We start from the raw sequence: 6,098 nt of genomic DNA, 5'->3' as shown, positions 1-6,098 counted from the left end.
GGGAACCAGACTGGTGCATCCAAGGACACAGGGCCCCACCTCCTCAGCTCCCCGTGGGAGGGCTGTCATCCCAGGATGTCAGTGTTTCTCATCCTGCTCGACCTGTTACTCAAGCTGTTATGGTCAAGTGTAGGTGAGAGGTGGGGTTTCTCTTCTGCCTAGCCACCAAGGAGGTTCTACACTGAGTGGTGCTGCTAGCAATATTGGGGCCCCCATCATCTTTCTGCTGGCTGGTTAGGCAGTGATTGCATCCTGGGAGAGTCAAGCAAAAAAAGAGCTAAAGGTACTGTCCCCCACCACCACCACTGAGCACTCGGCCACTAAACAAAGTGTTACTCAGAGAGAAGCTTGCCATTGTACCCACCTCCAGTTCCAGAGGTGTTGCCTGGAGGGAGAGCAGGCCATCCACCAGAGAGCGCCTTTTCTTTTCCTAAAGGAACTGGTTTCATTTGAAACACTAAGGGTGCTCTCAAAAACTGGAAATTGTAGGGAAGGGCAATTGCCAGAATCATTGGACATATAAACTAAATTGTAGGCTGGCTCGATAGCATGAGAGAACTTGGGAAGGACATAGCTAGGAGGAGACTGTCTGGGGCCAGAACAAATCTCAACTGATTTTCAGAACTATCCCTTCAAAGGAGTCTGAATTTCATTGTTTTATTGGTGAGCAGTCTGTGCCTCAGGGCATTATTGAAAGCAATAAAGCAATCACCTAGCAATTAGTAAAGCTTAATGGCTGGGTATGGTCAGGGATGGAGACAGCCAAAGAGAACCCTGTAAAAAACACTGCCCTCCACCGACCCCTACCCCGAGCTACCCAGAGAGGGGCCCAAACAGCCTAGTTCTCGGCTCCCAGGTAACTGAAAGGGGAACTTTCACAATGTCCGGAGCCCTTAATGTCCTGCACATGAAAGAGGAGGATGTCTTCAAATTCCCTGCAGCAGGAACCCACTTGGTGGCACCAACCTTGACTTCCAAATGGAACAATTCAACCACAAAAGGAAAAGTAATGGCATCTACATCATAAATCTAAAGAGAACCTGGGAGAAGCTTCTGGCAGCTCGTGCCGTTGTGGCCACTGAAAACCCAGCTGATGTCAGTCAGGTGGTCCAGGAATAATGGCCACGAGCTGTGCTGAAGTTTGCTGCTGCCACCAGAGCCACTGCTATTGCTGGATGCTTCACTCCTGGAACCTTCACTAGCCAGATCCAGGCAGCCATTCGGGAGCTGAGACTTCTGTGGTTACTGATTCCAGGGCTGACCACCAGCTTCTCACGAGGGCATGCATATTAACCTGCCCACCACTGCTCTGTGTAACACAGACTACTCTGCACTGTGTGGACATTGCCATCCCTTGCAATAACAAGGGGGCTCACTCGGTGGGTTGATGTGGTGGATTCTGACCCAGGAAGTTCTGCACCAGTGTGGCACCTTCTCCAGTGAACACCCATGGGAGGTCATACCTGATGTCTACTTCGATAGAGCTCCTGAAGAGACTGAAAACGAAGAGCAGACCACGGCTGTGCTCCAAGGAGGAACTTCAGGGTGAATGGATGTTCTGGCTCCCAAGTTCACTGCTGCTCAACCTGAGGTGGCAGACTGGTGTGAAGGCATGCCGGTGCCCTCTGTGTCTATTCAGCAGGTCCCTACTGATGCCTGGAGAGCTCAGTCTGTCACTGAAGACTGGTCTGCAGCCCCCCAATATGCAGGCCACTGAATGGGTAGGAATAAACACTGAGTAGTTTTAAAAGTTCCACAAGCTTTTAAGCAAAATAGAAATAAGGTTGAAGGAAAATAGAAGTTCTAAAAATTAAAACGTGCACAAAATATACTATGAACTCAGGATGACAATGGGCATAATCCAAGAACATGATCCCTGGGGAGCAATATCAGAAGCTTACCAGTACAGGAAAGAAAAAGACTACTAAAATAATCCAGCCAGTTGCTAAAGAAACCAAAACAACAACAACAAAAAACTAGCAAATAACAACAAGCACCAGAGGGGAGGCACCAGTCCCCAGAGTTGCTACAATATATTATCTAAAATGTCCAGTTTTCAACAAAAATTATTAGTCATGCAAGGAAACAGGAAAGTATGACCCATCCCCCGGGGCGGGGCCGGGGAGGGAACACCAGGATTGCCTGTGAGAGCAACCAGATGTCAAATTTAACAAAGTCTTCAAAGTAGCTATTACAAATATGTTCAAAGAACAAAAGGAAACCAATGATTAAAGAGTAGAAAAGATATGGTGAAAATGTCAAAGCAAATAAAGAATGTCAATAGATAAGAATGATAAGGAAAGAATCAAATGGAAATTCTAGAATTGAAAAGTATAATAACAAATAAAAAGCTCACTAAAGGGGCTCAACAGTAGATTTGAATTAGCAGAAGATAATAATTAAAAGAAAGGTAAGTGGTGATTATGCAACCTGAAGAACAAAGAGAAAAAAAGAATTTTTTAAAAATGAACGGGGCTTCAGAGAAATGTGGGACACTATTAAGTGCAGCATATTTGAAAAAGTCATGGCTGACAACTCTAATGTACTGAAAAACAATAATTACATATTCAGGAAGCACAACAAACTCAAAGAAGGATAAAGGTAAAAAGGTCTACATATGAAATATCACATGAAGAATACTGAAAGCCAAAGACAAGGAGAAAATCTTGACATGAGTAAGAAAAAATGACTCATCATTTACAAGGGAACCCCAATAATATTCAAATCTGACTTTTCAGCAGAGGCCAGAAGCCAGAGGGATAATATATTCAAAGTGCTCAAAGAAAGAAAGTGTTAACTAAGAATTCTGTATTCAGCAAATTTATCCTTAAAAAATAAAAACAGCCTGGCCAGTGTGGTTCAGTGGTTAAGCATCTATCCTGGTCAGGGCACATGCCCAGGGTTTGGGGAATCCATCCCCAGCAGGGGGCCATGCAGGAGGCAGCAGATCAATAATTCTCTCTCATCGATATTTCTATCTCTCCCTCTCTGAAATCAATAAAAACATATATATTTTTAAAATAAACTATTAAAGAACATAGCCATGTACACAGACAATAGTGTGGTGAGGACCAAGTGGAAGTGGGGTCAAAGGCTGAGTGAAGGTGGGCAAAGGAGGGAAAATTTGGGACATCTGCTATAGTGTCAACAATATAAAATTTAAATTTAAAAAATGAATCAACCAATAAATGCATAAATAAGTGGAACAACAAATCTCAAATCAGTTTTAAAAAAAATAAAATGCTTAGGAATAGACTTAAGTAATGAAAACATCAAAACACTGATGAATGACATTAAAGAAGACACAAATTAATGGAAAGACAGCTTATGCTCATGGATTGGAAGAATAATATTGTTAAAATTTCCATACTACCCAAAGTGATCTACAGATTCAAAGCAATCCCTATCAAAATTCCATTCTCATTCTTTTTCAGAAATAGGAAAAAAAAATACTAAATTTATATGGAAACACAAAGGATACAGAATAGCCAAACCAATCTTGAGAAGAAGAACAAAACTAGACGCATCACACTTCCTGATTGCCAAATATATTACTACAATAAACAAAACAGTGTGGTGCTGGCATAAAGACAGACATAGAAACCAACACAATGGAAAAAGGAGCCCCAAGGTCAACCCACATGTATACAGTCACCTGGTTTTCAACAAGGCTACCAAAAATACATAATGGAAAAAGGATAGTTTTTTAATAAATGGTGATGGGAAAAGTGGATATCCCAATACAATAGAATGAAGTTGGATCATTACCTTATACCACATACAAAAATTACTCAAAATGGTTTAAAGACTTAAACAGAAGACTTAAAAGTCTAAAACTAAAATAAAACATAGGAAAAGCTTCACAACATTGGATTTGGCAATGATTTATTGTATATGATACCAAAGCACAAGTGACAAAAGTAAAAAGAGACAACACCAAACTTTTATACTTCTGTGCATCAAGGGACACAATCAATAGAGTATAAAGGTGACCTATGGAATGGGAGAGGATATATTTGAACTATATATCTGATTGATAAGGGGTTAGTATTCAGAATATATAAACAACTCCTACCACTCAACAACAAATAGACAAATAGCCCGATTAAAATTTGGGCAAAGACTTGAATAGACATTTATCCAAAAATAATACATAAATGACCAACAAGAAATGAAAAGATGCTCAATATAGAAATGCAAATCAAAACCACACTGATATATCACCTCACAACCATTAGGATGGCTGCTATAAAAAACAAACAAAAAACAAATTAATCCAGCAATCCCACTTCTGAGTATATATGCAAAAAGAAACAAACAAACAAAAAACCCCTGAAAACAGGATCTTGAAGAGATATTCAAACACCCATGTTTATAGCAGCTTTATTTGTAAGAGCCAGGAGGTGGATGCAACCCAAATATTCATCAAGAGATGAATGGATAAAGAAAATAAGATATACAAACAATGGAACATAGTGTCACATGCTATAACATAGAAGAACCTTGAGAACATCATGCTAAATAAAATTAGCCAGTCACAAAAATACAAATACTGTATGATTATATTATGTACCTAAACCAGTTAAACTTATCCTATATAATAAAAGGCTAATATGCAAATTGTCTCCTCGGGAGTTTGACCGGGAGACCAGGAGTTTGATCACTCGCTATGATGTGCGCTAAATTTGAAATAACTATTAATCAAGAATTATAGCCACAGAAAAATTATTGCCGAGGGACCCCACCTGTGCACGAATTCATGCACCGGGACTTTAGTGGAAACATAAAATAGAATGGTAGTTACCAGACACTGGGGAGAAGGGGAAATGGAGAGTTGTTGTTTAATTGGTATTGAGTTTTAGCTTTGTAAAATGAAAAAAAAATGTAGTGAAATGTGGCACAATAATATACATGTACTCAATGCTACTAAACTACACTTAAAAATAGTTTAGATGGTAAATTTTATGTAATGTGTTTTATCACAATTAAAAAGTAACTTATACTCGGAAAACTACAAAACATTGTTGAAAGTAATTAATAATCTAAATAAGTGGAAAAACATCCTATACTTGTGGATTAGAAGACTTAATATTATTAAGATGCCAATACTCCTCAAATTGGTCTAGACTAGAGATTCAACACAGAATTACATGGAGAAATTTACAAAGCCACAATCAAAGTGAGAGATTTTTATTTTTCTCTTTCAGTAAATGATGCATCAAATAGACCAAAAATTTAGATATAGAAGATTTGAACAACATAATTACCAAATGTTATTAAAAAAATAATATCCTTTATATGATAATTAGAAAAGTTACATTCTTTTAAAAAACCCATTACATTTATAAGAAACTAGAGGCCTGGTGCACGAAATTCGTGCATGGAGGGGTGTCCCTCAGCCCAGCCTGCACCCTCTCCAATCCGGGACCCCTTGGGGGATGTCTGACGGCCTCTCACAATCCAGGAGCCTAGCTCCTAACCACTCACCTGCCTGCCTGCCTGATCGCCCCTAACCACCTCTGCCTCACCCCACACTCCGGCCGGTCGCAGGCACCTGGGACTCAGGCTGGCTTCACCTGGGTTGGCCGCAGCTGTAGGGGACTATGGGCAGATGGCTTGTCCCCCTCCTGGGCTGCAGCCTGGCTGGTCCCCATTCCTCTCTCCCCCGTGTTGAGTGTCTGAGCCATTATGGCGTGATAGTGTGAGGGCATGACGATCATTTGCATATTAGCTCTTTATTATATAGGATAATGACATTTTAGTACACAAATAATGTCTCAACAAATTTTAAAGTAATTTTATCAGAAGTTTACGCTCTGACCGTAATACAAAAGTGAAGGTCAATAAAAATTAAAAATCATAAATAGTATCATTTGTAAGTTTAAAAATACACTTCTAAATAATTCATGTGTAAAAAAAATAAAGAGTATTTAGAAAATTTTATTACATATTAAACTGTGACATGCAGCTAAATTTTACACTTAAAGGAAATTTATAGGCTTTAGATGCTTATGCTAGAAAAGAAGAAAAACTAATAACTGCAACTGTGATTAATTATCAGTATTATAAGAATTTAAAAAGAAGAGCTCTGGCCAGTG

The 6,098-nt window shown here is 39.4% G+C and overlaps 1 pseudogene across 1 annotated transcript; it reads left to right on the top strand.

Annotated features, from left to right (window-relative positions):
- Positions 1 to 880: 880 nt before the first annotated feature.
- On the top strand, positions 881 to 1,742 carry LOC308248307 (small ribosomal subunit protein uS2-like; annotated as a pseudogene). Its single transcript has one exon. The product of its transcript is annotated as a small ribosomal subunit protein uS2-like (transcript).
- The last annotated feature ends 4,356 nt before the right edge of the window (positions 1,743 to 6,098 follow it).

Source organism: Plecotus auritus, assembly GCF_963455305.1.
Source record: "Plecotus auritus genome assembly, chromosome: 5".
NCBI lineage: Eukaryota > Metazoa > Chordata > Mammalia > Chiroptera > Vespertilionidae > Plecotus > Plecotus auritus.
This window is presented reverse-complemented; position numbering and strand designations above follow the sequence as displayed.